Raw genomic sequence first — 26,076 nt, 5'->3', positions numbered from 1 at the left:
AACTCACCAGGATGCAGTTCTGGCATCTTTTGGACTAGGCTCTAGAATGAGGAGGAAACAGCCTAAAACAGGCAGTTGGAAAAGATAAATCAGTGGGGTCAGGTTGGATATGAGCCTATAGCTTGAGTAATGGAGGTAGGACACAAGTGGTGGAGGCTGTGTTGTGAGCCTGCTACTAAGTGAGAATGCTTTGCTAGTGGAAGAGTGATGATAGATGTGGACATCCTTGACTCCTGCAGGGTCACAATGGGGTGATATTCCCCACAGAATGAAGGGAATTTATTCTGTTTTACAGTTACCTAGATATTTTTAGAGTTCATTTTGCTTTGTGGACATCTAATCCTGGATTCAGGTTTCCCACAATTATCTATTTAGATTTATACAAAAAATAAAAGAGGCACCTACCCAAGTGCCTAACAAATTTAGATGTCTAAAGATGCAGATAAGCACCTACTGGGATTTTCAAAAGCATGCCAGGAGGTTAAATGCCTGTTTAGGAGCTTTTGAAAATCATACTAGGTGCCTAAATATCTTTGAAAATCTGGCCATAGGTGCCCCTGGCATAAACTGCAAAAACAAATGAAATGAAGCTGTCCACAGAACACCCCTTCCCAAACATACAAAACTGATTTCCCTTGAAAGCCTACCTCTGCAGCAGCCTATGTAAATGGATATGCTCTGATGGTCAGTAGGCTTGGACAATTTCAGACTATACTGAGTTAAAATCAACACATGGGAGTTGCATGTGTTGATCGTGGTAGTTAATATAGCCTGGTGTTCCTGTTCTGTTTATGTGAGGTTTTGTGCGTGGCTGTACAGGAGCTGGTCTGAGAACACTAATTCATTCTGTACTACTCACAGAATAACTGTTGGATTGTGGCAAATTTGGTGACTACTGTCTTGAGCTAGATTAAACCAACCTTGATTAGAAAGGCTCTATCCCATTACCAATTTCCTGAATGATTTAGTCCTCATTTATTTTATACCATATGTTACTAATATTTAACATCTACGTTGCACTTTTCATTTTAAAAATGCTTTCCATTCAGTAATTAACTCTTTCAATGCACCCAAAGAGATATGTATATATTATCTTCATTTTATATGTGGGATGCGCAGAAGGCTAATTAACTTGACCAAAACTATAGAGGGAGCCATTGTCAGAGCTAGGATTAGAACGGAGGAAATCTTAGATCTCATGAATTGGCACTCTCTCATATGTATTCGTTAATGTTTTTCCTAATTATGGAGCCACCAGTTGGGGCTTCATAGTAAAGGCTGTATTGAGTTTTGTCTAAGGAAAGAAACTATCATTTCTACTTTAGAAGGGTATTATGCACCATGTAGACCATGTAGGTAATCTCACAAAGGATAATTTTTTATCAGTATTTGTTGTACAACACATATATGAGACTCAGGTTGGAACCTGGACTTTCATACATCAGGATTTTTTATTTTCTTTACAGTCTTAAATCCTTAGCAGGATTAGTAATTAGCAAAGTGTATTAATTAAGGAGACATAATTTATTCAAGTAGCAGATCATTTCCCTCCTACAATTACCAGGTGTCCTTAGGCATTCCAAAAGGGATAGATTACATTTATTTGGAAAGATACTTTAAAACAAACTACCTTGCCCTCACTATTTATTTTATACCTCTGCTACTTGTAAAGAACCTGTTCCCACCCTGCTCTGAACAGATTATGCCAATACCATATGTAGTCCAAATTTAGTCCCTCAAAAGGTTTGCTTTTATTGGTGACTCAAATACAATAACACCCCACTCTCAACTGTCCCTGCAGAAATGCTTCTGACTCAGTCCCTAATTCTCTCTGCTTCAAGACAGGCTTCAGCCTCTTTTATAGCATGACTGGAGCCCACAAGATCCACCTATCACTATGAGTTAGCGGAAGTTACTATGTGTCCCTATTCAGGATATTAGCATCTGACTTTATGGTGACTCAGAATAGGAGGCCTGCATTCCAGAGAAACTGTCTTAAGACATCCCAGGCTTTCAGATGTTGTAACAAAGGCATGACAGACATGAGTGCTGGCAAGGGACTGGCCTTTATTGCCTGGTCCCAGTCACATGATATGTGCCAGAGTTACAAAAGGTTACAGGTACACCTTTGTCACATGGCAGGTTTCAGTATCTACTGATTCTGATGACTACTGTCACATTTCCCTCTTCATGTCCAGTTTTCAAAAGTCAAATGCAAACATAACCCAACACCAAACTAATAATAATAATCACAAATTAGTACAACCAGTTATTAATACATACACAAATAGGTGTAACCCTTCTGCCAGGTGGAGTCAGCAGCAACCAGGGCCAGGAGCAACATCTAGAGGTTCCTTTTCAATAATACAACAGAGAACCAGCTCAAGCCCCCACCCAGTAACCTTGGAAAATTACATTCTACCCCCGGGCACCTCTAAGAGGCAATACTTCCCTTCTCACAGGTACAGAGTCTGAGTGTAGAAAATAAACTTTTAATGAAAAGAGGGAAGTAACCCAGCATTAATTTGGGAAAAATGGCACAAGCAGGGTTCATAAATATAAAACCATGAGCAAAACACCCACCTCTGAGTGAGTTGGGCAGTGTTTTTTGCCTGAGGTTCTTGATTCCAACAACCAAAAGTTCCTTTAGCGTGCCCCTCCCTTCTCTCTCTATCACATCATACTAACAGTGGTCGTCCTTGGTCGGTGAAGACCCAGAGTTCAGAGATGCATCTGCATGAGTTCACTTCCCAACCTAGGGGAAGAAGGGACCTTGCTTACTCTGATGTCTTAGCTCTTGCTCTGGCATTGCCACCCTGCTGGCCGCCCTGCTCCGCCAATCGTTTGGCTGGCTGCCCTGCTGCCCACTCTGCTCTTGTTGGCCACTTGCCATTCCGTCGGCCACCCTGCTAGCTGTCGCTGATGCACACCATCACCTTCTGCTGCCACCTCCTTCTCTACTGTGACCTCTGTGGGTCGGTCTCTTGAGTTTCCACCCAGCTCTCAGTGATTTTCAGTTCTCAGTGACTTTCAGCTCTTAGTGGGGGAAGCAGGCTAGGCAGAAATCTTGTCCCACGACAGGTGATTTCAACTCTAGTGAGCACTCAACAAAACAAAGACTGCTAATGGAGTCTTAATTAGCTCTGTCTTTGAACAGAGGGGAGGGAAGGTTTAAACCAGGGGTCTCAAACATGTGGCCCACAAGTTATTTTCTGTGGCCCACGAGCTCCTCACAGCCCCCCCCGCACCATCTCCCAGCGTTTACCTAGAGTGTCTCTGGCCTGGCATGCACCAGGGGCAAAGCAGGCAGGCTCTCTCCCTGCCTGCCTGCCTGCCTCGCCCCGACACTGCTCTGGGAAGTGGAAAAAATGTGGGAGAAGAGAGGCGCAGGGGTGTGTGTTGATGTTGCTTCAGGCACCACCCCCAGCAGCTCCCATTGGCCGTGGTTCCCTGTTCCCGGCCAATGTACTAGTCCTCATGTGGCCCTCATGGTCATTTGAGTTTGAGACCCCCGGTTTAAACCATGCCTAGGACTCTTAGGCAGAGCCCACACCTCCAGGCCTAGACACCTGTCCCCATCCCCTCTTATTTTTTACAGTGGTCTGGTATCTGAGCCCCCTATTTAGCAAGTTCAATTAAGCTGAGGGTTATCCCCTCAATCAGGACAGGTTACTACAGTTCTGCTGCCCTTTACTCATACAATAAAGATAATATTTCATTACCCCTGCATTCAAATTTAAAAAAATATTAATGTTTAAAATCAAATTTACACAAGTTAACAGGGAAGGTACTGTACATCTGGGGTAAGACTTGGGTTATGGGGGATTGCAAGTATTGGTTACAAGGTTCACAAGGTACATACTAAAGTAATTTGTAACCCAACACCATCCAAAATTGGTCACTTTGGCAACAAAGCACTGTCTGCTCATACCTAGGAAGAGTGGGTGTGTTCATGTAAATATAGTCTGGTCCTGAAGCCTTTTCCCCTCCCCAGCTCATCACTAGCTGTTGGGGCAGAGATCATTCAGACCCTGCTTACATCAGTATATCTAATATGGAGATCAAGGTTGATTACCTGACTACCGACAGATTATTCTGTTTCTTATTAAAGATCTGTCATTGACTACTCTCTCAGAACCTCAGTGGCTTTGTGGTTATGCAGCCACTATTTGGTCTTCAAACAGTTCCTTCTGCTTTGGACTGTTTGGCCACAGAGGTTGTTCTGCCATCTGGAGCTAGTGCTTGCTGCTTTGGGGATTTTTATTGCGAGTGCCTGGATGGGCTTCTGCTACTCTGTCAGTGCACGAGCATTGTGGATACCTTCAAGAAACAGACATTTGGTTTTGTTTATATATCTTCTGTTCATCTTACAGGACTAACCCTCAGCAGTGGTTCTGACATATAACCTTAGCGCAAATGATATAGCTGTTACCTTGGTAAGCTGCCAGGCACTATCTATTTGAAATTTATCATTCTCTGACACTTGCGGTGCGGGTAATTGTTGGACATTTTGTAATAGTATATCTTCTGTTCTAGTTTCTGGTACATATGGCTCTTTTGCAATTACTTCAAGGTTATTTTGTATTTATGTATTTAGTCTCAAGAAGCTTGTTGTATGTTATTACATTTTTTGTTCTTCCAATCATTAGTTTCTGAAATGGTGATCTTTCTGTAGTATTGTGAGGTGTCCTGCAATATTATAACAGCACTAAGAATGGATTTTTTGAATGCATTAGAACTTGCTTTTATTTTTATTTGTTTACTTTGGTATATAATTCTTTGTCATTTTACTGACTTTTCTGCTAACCTATTGGACTGGATGGTGGTGCTTTATCTGGTGTGCCTAAATTTATATATCAGAGAGAATTACCAAAATGTGCTACTCATAGGCCAATATCTGTTATTAATTCATCTGGACTCCCATGGCAAGCAAACTGCAATTTGCAATATATCATACACTGCTACTTGATGTGCTGTGCAACAGTTCAGTTTTTAAAAAAATCAGAGCAGGAGTTCATTCATAAGAGGTAATTCTTCTTATTTAATTCAAATATATCTGTACCAGCTTTGGACCACATACGATTAAAAAAAACAACTCATGTAGTTTCAATACTTCTTTTGTATTCTATTTCCTATATTTATTTCAGATTTTTCACTTATCTTTAATGGCAACAATCATAACTGACAAGATTAGGATATCTTAAACTCTGTTCTTACACTTCTCAATACTCAGATGGTGACTCTGGATTAGCATTACTGATCTCCTGCTCTGCAGTATCCTTCTTCTTCCTTGTCTTCCTTTATGACATCCCACCACTTCTTCTTGGGTTAGCCTCTCTGTCTTCTTCTTTCAATCTTGATCTGTTGGATTCACCCCAATATATAAATATCAGTTGGGCCAGAGAGAAATAGAGAGCACAAAAGAGACACTGACTCTATAACCCAGTGGTTACGGCACTCAGATGGGAGGTGGAAGATCAAGTGCAGTGTGGCCTTGTCCTTCCCTCCTCCTCACCCCTCCCGGGATACCTTGGCTGTTTTCCCCATATTTGTGTGATGAATTAATAAAGAATGCATGAATGTGAAGCAACAATGACTTTATTGCCTCTGCAAGTGGTGATCGAAGTGGGGAGGAGAGGGCAGTTGGCTTACAGGGAAGTAGAGTGAACCAAGGGTGGGTGGGGGGAGGCTCATCAAGGAAAAAAACAGAACTTTCGCACCGTAGCTTGGCCAGTCATGAGTCTGGTTTTCAAAGCTTCTCAGATGCACACCACGCCCTCCTGTACTCTTCTAACCGCCCTGGTGTATGGCTGCGTGTAATCAGCAGCCAGGCGATTTGCCTCAACCTCCCACCATAAATGTCTCCCCCTTACTCTCACAGATATTGTGGAGCGCACAGCAAGCAGTAATAACAATGGGAATATTGGTTTCGCTGAGGTCTATCCAAGTCAGTAAACTGCACCAGCGTGCTTTTAAATGTCCAAATGCACATTCTACCACCATTCTGCACTTGCTTAGCCTATAGTTGAACAGCTCCTGATTACTGCCCAGGCTGCCTGTGTATGGCTTCATGAGCCATGGCATTAAGGGGTAGGCTAGGTCCCCAAGGATAACTATAGGCATTTCAACATCTCCATCAGTTATTTTCTGGTCTGGGAAGAAAGTCCATTGCTGCAGCTTTTGAAACAGACCAGAGTTACTGAAGATGCGAGCATCATGTACCTTTCCCGGCCATCCCACATTGATGTTGGTGAAATGTCCCTTGTGATCCACCAGTGCTTGCAGCACCACTGAAAAGTACCCCTTTCGGTTTATGTACTCACTGGCTTGGTGCTCCGGTGCCAAGATAGGGATGTGGGTTCTGTCTATCGCCGCACCACAGTTAGGGAATCCCATTGCAGCAAAGCCATCCACTAAGGCCTGCACATTTCCCAGAGTCACTACCCTTGATATCAGCAGCTCTTTGATTGCATTGGCTACTTGGATCACAGCAGCCCCCACTGTAAATTTGCGCATTCCAAATTGATGCCCGACTTACCAGTAGCTGTCTGGCATTGCAAGCTTCCACAGGGCTATCGCCACTCGCTTCTCAACTGTGAGGGCTGCTCTTATCTTGGTATTCTGGCGCTTCAGGGCAGGGGAAAGCAAGTCACAAAGTTCCATGAAAGTGCCCTTACACATGTGAAAGTTTCGCAGCCACTGGGAATCGTCCCAGACCTGCAACACTATGCGGTCCCACCAGTCTGTGCTTGTTTCCTGGGCCCAGAATTGGCGTTCCATGGCATGAACCTGCCCCATTAACACCATGATGTGCACATTGCCGGGGCCCGTACTTTGTGAGAAGTCTATGTCCATGTCTATGTCCTCATCACTCTCATCACCGCGCTGCCATCGCCTCCTTGCCTGGTTTTGCTTTGGCAGGTTCTGGTTCTGCATATACTGCAGGATAATGCATGTGGTGTTTACAGTGCTCATAATTGTCGTGATCATAGAATCATAGAATCTCAGGATTGGAAGGGACCTCAGGAGGTCATCTAGTCCAACCCCCTGCTCAAAGCAGGACCAAACCCAACTAAATCATCCCAGCCAGGGCTTTGTCAAGCCTGACCTTAAAAACCTCTAAGGAAGGAGATTCCACCACCTCCCTAGGTAACCCATTCCAGTTCTTCACCACCCTACTAGTGAAAAAGTTTTTCCTAATGTCCAACCTAATTTTTTTCTTTTTTACTGATGATCTGAGCGGGATGATAAAAGGCGTGAGACGATTGTCTGCCGTTGCTCTGACGGAGGGAGGGGCGACTGATGACATGGCTTACAGGATATTAAAATCAACAAAGGGGGTGGGCTTTGCATCAAGGAGAAACACAAACAATTGTCACACAGAATGGCTCCCTCAAGGATTGAACTCAAAACCCTGGGTTTACCAGGCAGTTGATTTCATGGAGGGAGGGAGGGGGGCGCAAATGAATACAAAACAAATCGGGTCTATTTCTTGCTTTGATACACTCCATCTATCTTTTACATCTTAGGCTTGCAGAAGATGGTGCAGTATGCCTGCTAGCCTTCGTCATCTCCTGGGTGCTCAGCGGAAAATGGGAATGACCTGGTTGAGTCACTTTCATGTCTGCCCAGGTGCCCCTAACTGACCTCACCGAGGTCAGCTAAAAGAGCACCCAGGAGTACAACAACGACGGATACCAGTCATAATGCATCGTCTGCTGCCAAAAGGCAATGAGTTGCTGCTGTGTAGCAATGCAGTCCCACATCTGCCAGCACCCAGGAGACGTGCGGTGACGGTGAGCTGAGCGGGCTCCATGCTTGCCATGATATGGCGTCTGCACAGGTAACCCAGGAAAAAAGGTGTGAAACGATTGTCTGCCATTGCTTTCATGGAGGGAGGGAGGGGGGGCCTGATGACGTGCCCAGAACCATTCACGACACTGTTTTTGCCCCATCAGGCATTGGGATCTCAACCCAGAATTCCAATGGGTGGCGGAGACTGCGGGAACTGTGGGATAGCTACCCACAGCGCAATGCTCTGAAAGTCGACGCCAGCCTCGGTATTGTGGACGCAGTTCGCTGACTTAATGTGCTTTAATGCATTTTGTGTGGGGACACAATTGACTATACAAAAACGATTTCTAAAAAAACAACTTCTATAAATTCGACCTAATAGTGTAGACATACCCTAAGAGGTGAATCTAGCTGAACCACTCATTAATAGTGATCATAGTGTAATTAAATTAAACATCCTTGTAAGGGGGAAAATACCAAAGAAACCCACCACAGTAGTGTTTAATTTAAAAAAGTAGAACTACACACAAATGAGGAGGCTAGTTAACTGGAAATTAAAAAGAACATTCACAAAAGTTGAATTCCTACAAGCTGCATGGAAACCTTTAAAAAACTCCATCATACAGGCTCAAACAATATGAATACCCCAAATAGAGAAACAGTAAGAGGACCAAAAAAAAAAAAAGGCCACAATGGCTAAACAACAGAGTAAAAGACGTAGGTAGAGATAAAATGACGTCTTTTTAAAATTGGGAGTAAAATCCTACTGTGGAAAATAGAAAGGAACATAAATTCTGGCAACTCAAGTGTGAAAATATAATTAGGCAGGGCAAAAAAGAATTTGAAGAGTAGCTAGCAAAAGACACAAAATCCAACAGGATTTTTTTTTTTTAAATATACCAGAAGGAGGAAGTCTGACAAACAATCATTGGGGACATAGGCGCCGACTCCATGGATGCTCCGGGGCTGGAGCACCCACGGAAATAAATTGGTGGGTGCTCAGCACCCACTAGCAGCTCCCTGCCCTGCCCCCCCGCTCCAGCTTACTTCCGCATCTGCCTCCTCTGTGAGTGCACCTCTGCGTCCTGCTTCTCCCCCCTCCCTCCCAGCACTTGCACCGTGAAACAGCTGATTTGTGGGGCAGGGAGGGAGGGGGGAAGAGGGGGAACGTGGCATACTGGGGGAAGAGGCGGGGCCGGGGCAGGGATTTGGGGAAGGGATCCAATAGGGGCAGGGAGGGGGTGGAGTTAGGTCGGGGACTTTGGGGATGGGGTTGGAATGGGAGCGGGGCCAAGGGTGGGGAAAGGGTGGAGTCGGGGCAGGGCCAGGGGTAGGGAAAGAGGTCGGGGGGCGCGGGCACCCATCAGCGCTGGAGAAAGTTGGCGCCTATGCTTGGGGCCACTGGATGAATGAAGTGCTAAAGGAGCACTCCAGGAAGACAACACTATTGGGGAGAAGCTAAATGAATTCTTTGCATCAGTCTTCACTGCGGAGGATATAAAGTCAATTCCCACACCTGAGCCATTCTTTTTAGGTGACAGATCTAAGGAGCTATCCCAGATTGAGATATCAATAGAAGAGGTTTTGGAACAAATTGATAAATTAAACAGTAATAAATCACTGGGACCAGATGGTATTCACCCAAGAGCTGAAGGAACTCAAATGTGAAATTGCAGAACTACTAACTATGATATGTAACCTATCGCTTAAATCAGCCTCAGTACCAGAGAACTGGCAGACAGCTAATGTAATGCCAGGGCCATCCCTAAGGAGGTGGAAGGCCTGGGACAAATCAGCCTGTAAGGGCCCCCCTTACCATTTTTTATACAGGTGAAATCTGGTATGGGGAGGGGACCCCAGTGCTGGGGGGCAAGGGATGATGGAGAGTCACAGGGTGGCACCTGTGCTGGGGTGAGGGGGCCCCCCAGGCATCCCTAACCTCAGCCTCCCGGGCTGGCCTAGCACCCCCTGCATGACTGAAGTGTGGGGGCCCCCAAAGCATGGGTCCCAGAGCAGTCGCCCCAATTTGCCATGCCCAAGGGATGGCTCTGTGTAATGCCAATTTTTAAAAAAGGCTCCAGAGGTGATCCCAGCCATTATAGGCCATAAGCCTAACTTCAGTAACAGGCAAATAGGTTAAAACTGTAGTAAAGAACAGAATGATCAGTCATATAGAAGAACATGACATGACAAGCGTCAACACGGTTTTCGAAAAGGGAAATCATGCTTCACCAATCTATTAGAATACTTTGAGGCTGTCAACAGACATGTGGACAAGTTTGTGCCAGTAAATATAGTATACTTGAACTTCCAGAAGCTTTGACAAGATCCCTCACCAAATGCTCTTAAGCAAAGTAGGCAGTCATGGGATAAGAGAGAACATCTGCTCATGGATCAGTAACTGGTTAAATGATAGGAAACAAAGGGAAGGAATAAATGGTCTGTTGTCACAGTGGAGGGAGGTAAACAGCAGGTTCCCCCAAGGATCTGTACTGGGATGAGCACTGTTTAACATATTCATAAATGATCTGGAAAAAGTGGTAAACAGTGAGGTGGCAACATTTGCAGATGATACAAAATTACTCAAGATAGTTAAGTCCAAAGCTGACTGTGATGAGTTACAAAGGGGTCTCACAAAACGGCATGGCTGGGCAACAAAATGGCAGATGAAATTCAATGCTGATAAATGCAAAGTAAAACACATTGGAAAACATAATCCCAACTCTACATATAAAATGATGGGGTCTAAATTAGTTGTTATCACTCAAGAAAGAGATCTTGAGTGATAACATTGTATCATTGTGGATAGTTCTCTGAAAATATCTGTTCAATGTGCAGCAGCAGTCAAAGAAGCTAATAGAATGTTAGGAACCATTAGGAAAGGGATAAGTAATAAGACAGAAAATATCATAATGCCATTATATAAATCTATTCATGTACTTCTGGTGGCTCTGTCTCAAAAAAAGATATATTAGAATTGGAAAAAGGACAGAGAAGGACAACAAAAATGTTTAGTGGTACGGGACAGCTTCCATATGAGAGGCAATTAAAAAAGACTGGCACTATTTAGCTTAGAAAAGAGGTGACAAAGGGGGATGGTATAGAGGTCTATAAAATCATGAATGGTGTGGAATGAGGAAGTATTATTTACTCTTTCTCATAACACAAGGACCGGGGGGTCTCCCAGTGAAATTAATAAGCAGTAGGTTTAAAACAAACATAAGGAAGTACTTCTTCACACAGCACACAGTCAACCTGTAGAACTCATTGCCAGGGGGTGTTGTGAAGGCCAAAAGTATAAATGGGTTAAAAAAAGAATGAGATAAGTTCAGGGAGGATAGGTCCATCAATGACTATTAGCTAAGATAGTCAGAGATGCAAACCCATGCTGTGGGTGTCTCTAAATCTCTGAGTGCCACCAGCTGGGACTGGACAACAGGGGATGAGTTACTTGATAATTGCCCTGTTCTGTTCATTCTCTCTGATGCATCTGGCACTGGCCATTGTCAGAAGATACGATACTGGGCTGGATAGACCATTAGTCTGACCTAGTATGGCTGTTCTTATGGCTCTCTTACTCACATAATTATCAGGACTGTGCTTTACAGACCTTTATGTCTGAGCCTACAATCCCTCATTTTTTTCCTTTCTGGGTGTTACTTTGAGCATGCCATTGACATACACATTCCTCACATGGTCTTTCATCCTCATCCATTTCAACATTTGCATTTCTATGGAACTGATCATTTGCTCATGATTTTTCTTCATTGCCCAACAGTCAGCACCAGACACTAAAATTGGATGGAGTTCTGTTTTATAGACTTCCCCTTTTAATCTTACTGGTAGCTTTCTGTCACATACTGCACCACTTATCTTTCACCATTTGAGCCAGACATTTATTATGCTAGCTCTAGTTTCAAAACTTGGGTACTTGAAACTTTGTGGTTTTGGTATTGTCTGCACATCTATTTTCAAGAACAATTCACATTATTGAAATTATATACCAGATAGTCTGTTTTTCTCTACTTATTTTGAGGCCATGACACTCCAATTTACTCGTCTATTTATCAAGATTCTCTTATAGACTACCTTTTCCCTCACTGCATAGAATATCATCTGCAAACAACATGCACCAAGGTGCCACCTTCCGTATGTTCCTTGTGAGGGTATCCAGGATGAGGATAAACAAGAAGGGCCCAGTGCTGATCTCTGATGCACTCCCACCTTTACCTATAGTTCATCTGTTTCACCTATACAAGTTCTAATTATTGACATTGCACCTATATACATGGCTTGAAGAAGCCACACATGAAGTCCTGGTACCATTTTCTCCTTCATCCATCACAAGATGACGTTCCTTAAAGGTCTTTTCCAGAACAATGGACACTATGTGAATAATTTTCTTTTCTCTTTAAGTTTTTCTACTAGCTGCTGCAGTGCAAACATGTCATGCATTGTCAATCTCTGCAGTAGTATGACACACCAATGCATTTGAATATAATTATTTCATAGGCAATGACTTCCTGTATAAAATCCCAATATGTTTTTATGCTTGGAGGTGCCTGGCTTTTTCCAGTAACCATCTAACTAGAATTACTCTCAAGTTTTTATAACATTGGATAATTTTGTTCTCATTGTACTGAAGGGGTGACACACTTAGGCCTGATCTACACTACAGCTACCGGTTGATCTAAGCTACGCAATTTCAGTTATGGATAGCATTGAGATAACTTAGATCTACTTACCTCAGGGTCCACGCTACGCTATGTCAATGGGAGATACTCTCCCACCGACATTGCTTCCGCCTCTCATTGAGGTGGAGTACAGAAATCAATGGGCTAGCACTCGCCCATCGATTGAGCGTCTTCACTAGTGTCTTCACTAGACCAGGTAAATCAATGCTGCTGCATTGATTGCAGCAGCACAGATCTAGCTCCATAGTTAAGACAAGTCCACATAGGAGTGCTAGTAAGATACCTGTCATTACTGCATGGCCTTGGTCACATGACATGGGTCAGGATTACAAAATGTTATACTCCTGTCATACAATAGTAGCTGACTCCAATGACTGTTGTAACAGGTGTCATCCTTAGGGAGATCAACAGATGGGGTCCCTGACTAGTGATGGCTATGCCCTAGCCAATTCAGAATAAACCAATTCAGAAAGAGGAAGGAAGGCATCCTAGCTAACTAGCAATCACATGCCCAAGCAACTTTCTTAAAAAGGCATTCCAAAAAATTCCTAAACTATTTTACTTGTTTTGTTTTGCAAGTGGCTTCACTTTCCACTATTACTCATAGGTCCATTCTATGTAGGAGTGAGGATGTCACTACTGCTAATATCGCTCACCCATTCAATTGAGTATCGCTGGTAACTATCAAAACATAAATGAATTTTTCTTCAATATTGATCAGGTCAGTACTGTTCCCTTTTATAACACATTCTGATTTTGTATTCTACAGTAGGAAACACAAGATAAAAGCACTGAGGACTATAGTGATCAGAAAAGAGAAGCCTTGGCTAACATTTTGATGATGTATTTATTTTGCAATTACATGAAGCCTTGTAGGTAAAATCCTCTCTTCCCTCCAGATCCTGTCAGTATCTCAATAGTTAAAAGCACACCCATTAGGAGGAGCAAACTTCTAATACAAACACAGCAGCAACTGTAACTTGCTCTGCCAAAGTTTTCTTCTAATCACTGGCTTTATCGAGGTGAGTACCAATATTGTTTACTCAGTTAATAATCATAAATGACAATGTTTTATCTTTTGTTTACAGTTCAATAGTTAGGAAAATATCTCTGCAATGTTTTCTCTTACAGCGTCTCACCTCTGGGTTAATTTTCTCTTTATTATCCAGCCAAATAGCTGTGTGATGCTTTCCACTTTGATGCATAATAAATACTTTGGTTTAGAATATTGATCTGGAACAGGCACCTCAGAGACATCTGGTTAGAAATAAAATTCACATCTGAGAATCAACAGCATTGCTTTGACTTCAAATATGTTTTAGAACAGGATTAATCAATATATTATTTAAAAACACAGAGTTGTGCATTCAACATCAGAGACATAGAAAATAGACAGTTGGGTGTTGATCATATATTTAAGATTCACTAAGAAATATATGATGCCTCTTGGTTAGTATCATGAGAGCAGCGGTGAGGGTATGGTTTCAAAATGTGAATACAGCATGCCATTTGCTGACTTGAAAATAACTTCACCAATCCCTTCTTATCAGTCTTATCGTAAAACAGCATTTAATGACCTAAAACCAGTGTCCTGTTTACGAACATCTTCCCCAAAATCATCTAGAAAGAATTCACTGGACTATTGACAATATTCTGAAATCTTCTTACTCCTGCTGTGTTAACACATTGCATCATGCCTTTGCAGACATAGGGATATTTGTAACTCATTTGTTGAGGCAGGCTATGGCATGCCAGACAAGCAACATACAGTCCTGGAAATAAGATATAAAACGTAACTTCACCTTGGATACTTTATATGTATTATTTCTCCTATTGCCTAGATATTGCCTATCCTCTGTTAAGCAAAGTAAGAATATTTTCTTTCCAAGTATCCAGAGGGTAAGAAACATTTATAGAATATAAAACAGATTTATCATTTTAAAGTGAACACGAGCAATTATTTTAAATTTAGACCAAGATGTTAAGAAATATTAGCTCACTGTGGGCCAAATTTTACTCTCATTTACAGGATTGTAAAAGCTGAATAACTCAATTTGCCTCAATGGAGTATTTCCAGATTTACTCCTCTCAAATGATTTCACTAGAGTTTGTTTGAATTTACACCACTCTGAGAGCAGGATTTGGCATTCACTGAAGTTAGTTTAGCATGTAAGTCTAAGTCCTTACTTATTTCACTAAGTAGGGAAAAAAGGCCCTAACAACTGTGACAACCAATATCACTTCACATGGGAGGCAAAATAACTATGTAGGAGGCAGCTTCCTTTATTCTTTGCATAATACTTCTCTGGACACAAAATGAAATCAAGTTAAGCTTTGGTCTGTAGGTAATATCATTTATACTTTTAATACATACACTGAAAAATAAAATAACCTTCAATATGTTTGTGTCCGGAGTCAGATGTATACAGGCAGGTGAAATTGAAAACAAATGCATATGAAACTTTTTCTAACACCAATACAGGCTCAGTTGGAGTTGTGGGTCAAAATTCAGGTTAGTGCTTATTTCTAATTCGTGTATTAGATAAAAAACAAAGAGACGAGATACTGTAGCTTTTTCTGTCTCCTCCACCCAAAAAACTTTCCATTGCTTCTGGCTGACAAAATGAAAGATGGGACATAGCATATATATACCTATACCTTTGTGCCAGTCAGAGGATTGATGTAATCCAATGTCATTTGTCCTGCCCTATTATTCAAACTGTCATTCATAATTCATGGTGATTAAAGGGGGAAAGATGCTTATATGGCTAAAACAGAGAACTGGGAATTGGGAGATTTAAATTTCATTCTTGACTCTGTCACTGATCTGTGACCTTGGGCAAATCACTTAATCTTTTTGTGTCTCAGTTTCACAATATGTACAACAGGTATAATAATATATCTCTACCTTGCAAGGTGTTGAGTATTACTTAAAGATTGTAAAGCACTTTGAGATCCTTGTATTAAAGGCACTGTTGAATAGCAAAGTATTACTATTATTAGAGGAACAATGTAGGGTGAGTAATATCTTTTATTGGACCAAAATATATTACCTACCCTACCTTGTCTCTCTCATATCCTGGGACCGACACAGCTACAACAACACTGCAAACTATTATTATCAGAATTCTGAGCCAGATTCTATGGAAAACCAATGAGAGGGAGCTAAGAGAGAGAAAAGTTCTATTAAATTACCTTTGCCATTTCCCCAAGATCATTACGTCTGTGTGTGCATGTGTGTGTGTACTTGCTTTCCAGCTGAATGGGCAGGGAATACAATCCCGAGATCTGTACAGTGCCTAGAGGATCCACTTGAGACGAAGGCCATGCATATTGAAGTCTCTGAAACTGCACCAGCCACAGGGCCCTGTTTCCCTCTCTCTTCCCAGGACGCTGCACGGCCAGGGACAGTTCTGCCCACTGCTGATCCCACCACTTCAAGAGGGGTTTACAGTGAAATGTTAATGCTCTCAGGAATAGACCAGATTCAGCAATCAGTGAAGCTGCACTGGTCAATACCAGTTGGCTGCAAGTGGAGACAAGGACAAGCAGGGGCTTGCATTCATTGAGCTAATCATGGTTGAGACCTGGTTCAAGTGTACTGAAAACCCTGTAGTCCAGACCTTTCTCACTAACCCTACTGTTAGTGCCATATACATGTTAAACAAAAAGGGAGACAAGATGGAGCTCTCCATAACTCCACACAAGAGAACCTTCAGGACAGAAGAACAATGCCTGTAGCCTGAAGCACTGACTCTACTGCCTGAATCTGTCCACAATATAAATAACCTGTATGCCAGAGGGACTGGATTCTTAATGTCCCTGGTCAGTAATATAAGTTTTGTGACTTTGCATGGAATTTCTCATTTTATTAAAACTAACGAAGTAAATACAAATAGCTGCATGTAATAGCATCAAAGGTTTGATACAAATGCCACAGGAAGTATAACAAACAAACAAACAAAAAAGCCCATGATATTCTTCCATTGCTAACCCAACCAATTGTTCCAGGTACTGCAAGTATATCTAAAATCTCAGTGATTTCACATACATAATATTGCAGCTGTAGAATAAAGATATGAGTTTCTTTGATATGTTACATTACTTTGGCCATACTTTAAATGATGATTTGTATTTATTTTAAACTAGTTGTATGATAAAGCTAGGGCTAGATTCTATTCCCCTTATTCCTGCTAGTCCCTTACTCCATGGATAACCCTACTGAAGTGAACAGGACTACTTGGAATAAGGTACTAGTCAATTTGAGTAAGGGTGGTAGAATTTGACTGCTAGAGACTAGCTTAACAAACCATAGAATATAGATCTATTCTGTTCAAAGAGTCAGATTTCAGTGAAGTCTTTGATACCATGAGAAGAAATATGGGTTTAGTGGAAAGCAACATAACCATACAAGAGTATACCCCAAATGCTGGTTCTTTGATCTCTAATTCCCATACTCATTTACAGCATTTCCTGTTAATTTAAACAGTATCATGAACCTCAAATTGCAGCAAGGCTAAAACTAAAACAGGAAATGCTCAAGCAGACCTTTGGACTCAAAAGTGACTTACTATAATACTGTATAATCTGACAAAGGATGTCTTTTGGGATCTTTCATTTGCTTTTAAAATGAATTCACTGCTCATGAAAGGAGTGACAGTGCTGAAAACTATTTGGCCACAGAAAAGACATGCTGGGCCTAATTCCCCACTGTCTCACAGCTTGTATAGGCTCTTGCACTTGTGACAAGAGCTACCAAATGAGAATGGCAGCATTCTACAGCCATTCTGCCCAAGGTTTGCACTGTTGTAAATGGCTGTACACGTTGCAAAACATACTACTCCATACCTTGGCATTATGTCTCAGCACTGACTCAAAGAGTGCAAATTTAAAGGTGATGTGCAAAAGAAAAAAATTGGTCATATGTTCTTTTTTGCTTCTTATAAACAAACCCTGCAAGGTTTGCTTTTTATTTTTTTCTGCTTGTTAAAAATAAGAGATCTTGTCTAGCCTGGAAGCCAGTAGTGACTGGAGCATTTGTGAAATAATGATATCTTTTATACCTTTGTCCCTTGTGAGAACTCATAATACACATCTTCTGATACACTCTTCTCCTCTCTCCCCTTTCCCGGGTCCTGCAGTAAAACTAGGAAGGGCAAAATCTAACTTATTTCCAAAGTTATTTTTAAAAAAGCAGAATATATATATATTATATATAAAAAGAAATGGCACAAACTCACATTTTAAAGTTCTTTACAGGCTATTTTTAAAGTATAATTCATTCTGAAAAGTCCCTCTGTAAAAATAGAATTTGAGGGTCCATATTTATTGTCCCTAACTAATTTTGACACCAAATATTTTCAGTTTATAAGTAAAAAACATTTATTTTAAGTGCTAGTCATATACCCTCTCTCCCGGGATCCAAAAGTCCAGACGTTTTTCTTTCCTTCTTATCCTCAGTAACAAAAGTATTGCAGGCCAAATGATGCCTTCAGCTACAGGAGAAAAATGTAGTAAAACTATTCTGTCTTCAGTGCACGAGCATACTTGACTGTCATTAGGATTTAGCTCACAATTTGTTGATGATAGACAAGAAGAAACAGAATCCAAGTCTCTCTCTCAACTATATTTTTGGCTCTGTAGGGCCAACGGAGTGAAAAGTAGTAAAATATATTTGTGGTCACTGAAGTGTGCAGAATGCAGATATGACTCTACATATAAACAAGAGGCAGATCAATTGAGTAAGAAATTGCCATTTTTACATACGGACTTTTCAGTGTAGAACCACATCTAAAGGACACAAGGGTGAATTCTTAATGCCCTTTCAACCTTCATCCTTTCTGCTGAGACTACAAAAAGGAGCTAAATTATTGCATGTTGTGGTGGCAATTTTCTAGTGTGGACATCTGCCACTAGGAACTGTACTGAGACCAGGAGCTCATTTCATATAGTCCAACATATAGATTTTAACCATTACTTCCCTTGGCCAGATTTGAACCAGTGTTCCAGAGGTGAAAAGTTCTGTATGCTATCACCTGAGACATCCAACCCTCCAAAATAGCCTACCTTAAACAATTACACTAACTCTTGCTAAAAAAATATATATAGTATTTTTATTATTTAGTTGCTAGAGAACTAGCAGTTAGACAAGGTAAACATTTACATGAACTAGTAGTATCCCCAGATTTATATTAACAGTATAGCTATTAATCATGGCTCCATTCAAGTAAATGGGAAAATCTGGCATTGGCTTCAGTGGAGACAGGACTTTACCCATTGTCTCTTCTCTTCTCTTCATGTTCTTATGCTGGGCTCATGTGTGTATCTGTTTTTGATATGTGCTTTGTAAGAAAAACAGACAGACAATTAGTGCTTTCCAAATGTAACATGAGAAAACTGCAAGGAAAATATGTTCTATATGTTCTAAAATAGGTTCTAAAAGGAAATCATTAATACTGAAAAAGGGGTTTTAAATAAATACATGTGTACTTGACAATGTCATTTCAGTAACGATGACTTCTTGTTACACGTGGCAAAATTAGAGTGTGACAAAACATGATCTGGAATTCTTTGTTATTGGATGTATTAAATAACAGCACAACTTCTGAATGCCCTATTATGTATATAATTTCTTCCAACATATTTTTTCATATTAACAGAGAACCTGAAACATAAAAAGCTATGTATTTAGACACCTGATCTCTGCAAATCTGTAATGTTTTCCAGAGGTGGCAAGAGCTAACTCTCAGAATTCAACAGGGAAAGTAGAAGTGAACAATATGAAGAACATTCCAACAGTTGACCAGGGTGCCTAGTAGATACAGTAAGTGTCCTTCCATAATTTATATTCTTCCTCCTTCCCTTTCTTTTTGTGAAATTTCAGTTTGAAAAATAGGAAGGTCAACTGAAAAGGGAACAGGCATACATAGAGCATATTACATCTCAGCTTACTAACAACTGTGAAATGAGACAGTTTAAAAATACATTGGGCCGTATCCCACTCAATTTACTCATTTCAGTAGTGCCACTGAAATCAGTGAGACTACTTTCATTTAATAGGGCAGAGAAGACCAGGATTGACTAATTGTTCCTGAAACACCAGTAGAATGTGTTTAATAAGGTGCTGTGACTTGGTGGTAGCATAAATATCACCTAACTGCAGCCACTCTTATGTTAACTAATTTTTTTTATATTGCAACAGTTAAATAGTTATGTAAAACATGCATAATTGCAGAGGCAAAAGTTTTGTTAAGGTTGTCATATCTCTCTTCTAAAAATGTGAATAGAGGATTGTGATTTTAAAAACTCATTAATGCTCAAACATGAATAGGCAGTAGGTCTGAAACAAACAAAAGCAAGAACTTCTTCATACAACGCACAGTCAACCTTTGGAACTCATTGCTAGGGGATGTTGTGAAGGCTAAAACTGTAACCAGGTTAAAAAAAGAACTAGATAAATTCATGGAGGTTAGGTCCATCAATAACTATTAGCTAATATGGACAGAGATGCAACTCCATATTCTGGGTGTCCCTAGCCTCTGACTGCCAGAAGCTGGGAGGGGATGATGGGATGGATCACTCGGAGATTGTCTGCTCTGTTCATTCCCTCTGACTACCTGGCATTGGCCACTGTCGGAAGTCAGGATGCTGAGCTAGATGGACCATTGGTTTTGACCCAGTATGGCCATTCTTATGTAATTCAAGGTTAAGATTCCTGTACCATCCTCATCTTTGTGCTCTCGTCCCCAACTATATTTTCATTTTGCAATCATAGATTACAATAGCATGGGTCTTTGATGATGTGACCCACGCGCATCCGTTTATCAGGTACAGCTGGGGAACTATTCCCAGTTTTGCAAAGATTTACTCTGCACTGAGAGGTGAGCCTGTTGCCCACATGTGAAGGGAGCGCACAATGCATGTTAATCTCTTGCCTACATTTGGAGTTTAGGGTCTCTGATCAGTACTGGAAGGGTGAATGGGGTACATGGGATTTCCAGATGACATCTGGATAGTGGATGGGAACAGAATACAGATTTCAGAGTAGCAGCCGAGTTAGTCTGTATCCGCAAAAAGAACAGGAGTACTTGTGGCACCTTAGAGACTAACAAATTTATTTGAGCCTAAGCTTTCATGGGCTACAGCCCACTTCATTGGACACATAGAATGGAACATATAGTGAGGAGATATATATACATAAAGAGAACATGAAAAGGTGGGAGTTGCCCAACCAACTCTAAGAGGCTAATTAAGATGAACTGTTGTCAGCAGGAGAAAAAAAAATTTTGTAGGGATAATCCAGATAGCCCATTTAAGACAGTTTGACAAGATACTTAACATGGGGGAAATAGAGTCAATGTGTGTAATGGCTCAGCCATTCCCAGTCTCTATTTAAGCCTAAATTGATAGTATCTAGTTTGCATATCAATTCAAGTTCAGCAGTTGCTCGTTAGAGTCTGTTTTTGAAGCTTTTCTGTTGCAAAATTGCCACCTTTAAATCTGTTATTGAATGGCCAGAGAAGTTGAAGTGTTCTCCTACTGGTTTTTGAATGTTATGATTCCTGATGTCAGATTTGTGTCCATTTATTCTTTTGTGTAGAAACTGTCCAGTTTGGCCAATGTACATGGCAGAGGGGCATTGCTGGCACATGATGGCATATATCACATTGGTAGATGTGCAGGTGAATGATGGTGTGGCTGATGTGATTAGGTCCTATGATGGTGTCACTTGAATAGATATGTGGACAGAGTTGGCATCAGGCTTTGTTGCAAGAATAGGTTCCTGGATTAGTGTTTTTGTTCTGTGGTGTGTGGTTACTGGTGAGTATTTGCTTCAGGTTGGGTGGCTGTCTGTAAGCGAGGACAGATCTGTCTCCCAAGATCTGTGAGAGTGAGGGATCATCTTTCAAGATAGGTTGTAGATCTTTGATGATGTGCTGGAGAGGTTTTAGTTGGGGGCTGAAGGTAACGGCTAGTGGCGTTCTGTTATTTTCTTTGTTGGGCCTGTCTTGTGGTAGGTGACTTCTGGGTACTCTTCTGGCTCTGTCAATATGTTTTTTTCACTTCAGCAGGTGAGTAGTTTTAAGAATACTTGATAGAGATCTTGTAGGTGTTTGTCTCTGTCTGAGGGATTGGAGCAAATGCAGTTGTATCTTAGAGGTTGTCTGTAGACAACGGATCGTGCGGTGTGTCCTGGATAGAAGCTGTAAGCATGTAGGTAAGTATAGTGGTCAGTAGGTTTCCGGTATAAGGTGGTGTTTATGTGACCATCGCTTATTAGCACAGTAGTGTCAAGGAAATGGACCGCTTGTGTGGATTGGTCTAGGCTGAGGTTGATGGTGGGGTGGACATTGTTGAAATCATGGTGGAATTCCTCAAGGGCTTCTTTTCCATGGGTCCAGATGATGAAGATGTCATCAATGTAGCACACATAGAGTAGGGGCATTAGGGGATGAGAGCTAAGGAAGCGTTGTTCTAAGTCAGCCATAAAAATGTTGGCATACCGTGGGGCCATGCGGGAACCTATAGCAGTGCCACTGACTTGAAGGTATATGTTGTCCCCAAATGTGAAATAGTTGTGGGTGAGGACAAAGTCGCAAAGTTCAGCCACCAGGTTTGCCGTGACATTATCAAGGATACTGTTCCTGACGGCTTGTAGTCCATCTTTGTGTGGAATGTTGGTGCAGAGAGCTTCTACATCCATAGTGGCCAGGATGGTGTTTTCTGGAAGATCACCGATGGATTGTAGTTTCCTCAGGAAGTCAGTGGTGTCTTGAAGATAGCTGGGAATGCTGTAGCATAAGGCCTGAGGAGAGAGTCCACATAGCCAGACAGTCCTGCCGTTAGGGTGCCAATGCCTGAGATGATGGGGCGTCCAGGATTTCCAGGTTTATGGATCTTGGGTAGCAAATAGAATACCCCTGGTCGGGGTTCTAGGCATGTGTCTGTATGGATCTGTTCCTGTGCTCTTTCAGGGAGTTTCTTGAGCAGATGGTGTAGTTTCTTTTGGTAATCCTCAGTGGGATCAGAGGATAATGACCTGTAGAATGTGGTGTTAGAGAACTGCCTAGCAGCCTCTTGTTCATATTCCAACTTATTCATGATGACGACAGCACCTCCTTTGTCAGCCTTTTGATTATGATGTCAGAGTTATTCCTGAGGCTGTTGATGGCGTTGTATTCAGCATGGCTGAGGTTATGGGGCAAGTGATGCTGCTTTTCCACAATTTCAGCCCGTGCATGTTGACGGAAGCAATCTGTGCAGAAGTGCAGTCTGTTGTTTCGACCTTCAGGAGGAGTCCATGCAGAATCCTTCTTTTTGTAGCGCTGGTAGGAAGGACTCTGTGGGTTAGTATGTTGTTCAGAGGTGTGTTGGAAATATTCTTTGAGTCGGAGACGTTGAAAGTAGGATTCTAGGTCCCTGCAGAACTGTATCATGTTCGTGGGTCTGGAGGGGCAAAAGGAGAGGCCCGGGATAGGACAGACTCTCCTGCCGGGCTAAGAGTATAGCTGGAAAGATTAACAATATTGTTGGGTGGGTTAAGGGAACTACTGTTGTGGTTCCTTGTGGCATGTAGCAGTTTAGATAGTTTAGTGTCCTTTGTAGAGCAGCAAAGTTTGTGTTGTAAATGGCTTGTCTAGTTTTTGTAAAGTCTATCCATGAGGAAGATTGTGAAAAGTAAGATATAAGGTATCACAGTGCACATACAAAATTTCAGGTGGGATGGGGGTATGTGTGAGAAAGGTTGGTCCAGGGATCAAAATTGGATTTATAATTTAGAATTATAGTATAGCTTGGAGCATGAAGGGAGCTACCACCACAAGGCAGCAGTAAAACATGCTTGCTCTTTTTTTTTGATGTTTACTTTTTCAATCTCATGAGATTTTATCATGAGTCTCACAATATTTGGTGTTTTTTCAAAGCCTTAGCTCCCACAGTCCTGTGATTACATGAGAATCTCAGTTTTCATTTTAAAAAAAAAGAGTAAATTTCTAGCCTTCATTGTTGTACGTGAAAAAAGCTTGAAAACATGAAACATACAGGCTCAAATGCCAGAAGAATCCAAATTAAAAAAATCCAAATGTGTTATTTTTAAAATCTCATGATTTTTAATCGAATCTCATGGTTGTCTGATGTCTGGTTGATGAACTATAGGAGCTGGCAATCTCTTAGTTTCAACAAACACAATATAAATAACAATAAAGCACATAATACACAGTGGACTTTCTGTGACACTGGCAAAAGAACCGCAGAAAGAGTCACTTTCAAAGAGCAAGGAACTATATTGGAAATAAGGAAACCAGTGTTCCTTCTAAGGCCTTGTCCACACACAAAAGTTGTACTGTTTTAACTATACTGGTGTAGTTAAAGTGGTGCAACACTGTAGATGAAATTATAATAGTATAAATGTGCCTATATCAGTGTGGGCTTGGCTACACTTGAAAGTTGCAGTGCTGGGAGTTACAGCGCTGGTCGTGCAGCTGTGTAGGGACAGCGCTGGTGGGTGGCCACACTGACAGCTACCAGTGCTGCAGTGTGGCCACATTTGCAGCATTTGCAGCGCTGTTGGGAGCAGTGCATTATGGGCAGCTATTCCAGCGTTCAAGTGGCAGCAACGTGCTTTTCAAAAGAGGGGGGTGGGGTGGTGTGTAGTGTGACAGGGAGCGGGGGAGAGAGAGAGAGTGGATTTTTGGAGCCAACACTGAATGTTAGCTTCCTGACTTGCAAAATCAGAAAATGTTCCCGACCCCTTAATCTTAACTCTTAACTGCAAACAGCCTGCATCCAACGGACTCCCGTTCTCCCCTCTGCCCCCGCTGTTCCTCGTCAAGCAAACACTCAACCCCTGTGAATGAGACAGGGGTTTTCTCATTTGATTGTTCACAGTCAGGTACAGATTGATCACAGCAAACAGGAGCTGTGTTTGTTTTTTAGATAAGCAGCTCCCTGTGCTCCGGAGCGCCGCGGAGCTCCGAGTTCACAACAAAACAAAGAGAGGCTGCATAACAAAACAAAGAGAGTAATTTAGTTAAAAGCATTCTGGGATATCTCCTAATACCCTGGAGGCCAATAACAGCGCTGGTGTGTGGCCACACTTGACGAGCAGCGCTGGATCACCAGCGCTGCACTCGTTATACCCCAAGCAGACCAGGTGTTCAGCCAGCGCTGCAGCCAGGGAGTTGCAGCGCTGGATGTGCCTTGCAGGTGTGGACAGTTACTAATTGCAGCGCTGGAAAGCCTCCACCAGCGCTGCACTTTCAAGTGTAGCCAAGCCCTGTAGGTAATAAGCTATCCAAGTATAAGGGCTAGTCTACACTGGCAACATTAAAGCACTGCTGCTGCAGCAGCGCTTTAATGTGGTTTGTGTGGTCACAGCGCAGCGCTGGGAGCGCTCCCAGTGCTCTAAAAAAACCACCTCCATGAGGGGCGTAGCCACCAGTACTGGGAGCGTGGCTCCCAGCCTGTCTTTCAGCGCTGGTGTACTGTCTATACTGGTGCTTTACAGTGCTGAAACTTGCTATGCTCAGGGGCTGTTTTTTCACACCCTTGAGCGAGAAAGTTGCAGCGCTGTAAAGTGCCAGTGTAGACAAGCCCTTAGATACCTTTATATTGGTATAACTGCACACACACTATGAGGGGTTGTACCCGTGTAACTATTTTGGTAAAAATTCTCATCTCTGACTTAAATAGTAATACCAGTACAAACATTGTGGGTAGGCCGCGCCTAAGGCTTTGTCTAGGCTAGGTCTTAAAGGTATGTTAGCTAACATGTGCTAACTAACGTGTTCTAAGTCCAGTGTAGACAAGGTAGTGCATACTTTAACATGTTGTTAAGCTTGTTTTAAAGCCTAAATTCCCCTTGATTTTAACTCAACCAGCTCAGTATGTATTAAAACACACACTGCCTTGTCTATCCTAGTTTTGTAACATGTTAGTTAGTAGGTGTTAGCTAATATGTCCATAACATAATATGACCTGTAAGTAGCCTAAAGTTATTCTCTCTGCTTCTTTGCAAAGCTTCCTCTTCGAACCTTGCCAGCCTCTCCTGCCTGGCTCCTGCTTACCGATTTGAAGAAACAGTACCAATACCTCACAGTAAGTAGAAAGAAAGGATTGGATATCCCTTATTTAGAAAGAAGGGTCCTTAAGTTACAGGGACAAAAATAATAATAAGATAAAATCATATTTACCTTTAGAACACTGAATATTAACTAAAATACGTGGTGGGTGGTTCTCAAGTTTAGTAAGCAATTATTTGAATGAAGAAAAAGTCTTTATTTTTGTGATTCTTTGACACAAAAGCCACACATGATCAATCTGTGTTGGTGAAAAAAATATTTCAGTTCTTTAGAATAACTTTTTAATAGAGAATATTTCCATAAATGTGACTCATTTATCCAGTAGAGATGGAAACATTTGAGATTCAAGGACAATTAGAAACAAGGATTGTAAAATAGAAAAATAGAAATGTATTAATATTAAATGTATAGATTATTGTTTCTCAAGAAGTCAATATACAGATGGTGGAATAATATGAGAGATTACATCTGAGGGCTATTATATTATAAATTAGACACTGAAATATCAA

The 26,076-nt window shown here is 41.6% G+C and overlaps 1 protein-coding gene across 1 annotated transcript in view; it reads left to right on the top strand.

Moving 5' to 3' along the window:
* Positions 1 to 77: 77 nt before the first annotated feature.
* The window catches only part of LOC123344425 (hyaluronidase-1-like), a 40,636-nt gene continuing 14,637 nt past the window's right edge, over positions 78 to 26,076 (top strand). Inside the window, exons 1-4 of the mRNA XM_044980639.1 lie at positions 78 to 135; positions 13,388 to 13,510; positions 19,215 to 19,311; positions 25,506 to 25,583. The gene's annotated coding sequence lies outside the window, so the exon portion shown is untranslated. The remainder of the gene's footprint in view (positions 136 to 13,387; positions 13,511 to 19,214; positions 19,312 to 25,505; positions 25,584 to 26,076) is intronic.

This window comes from Mauremys mutica, chromosome 1, assembly GCF_020497125.1.
Source record: "Mauremys mutica isolate MM-2020 ecotype Southern chromosome 1, ASM2049712v1, whole genome shotgun sequence".
Lineage (NCBI taxonomy): Eukaryota > Metazoa > Chordata > Testudines > Geoemydidae > Mauremys > Mauremys mutica.
The sequence above is the reverse complement of the archived record's forward strand: the minus strand, read 5'-3'. Positions and strand labels throughout refer to the sequence as shown.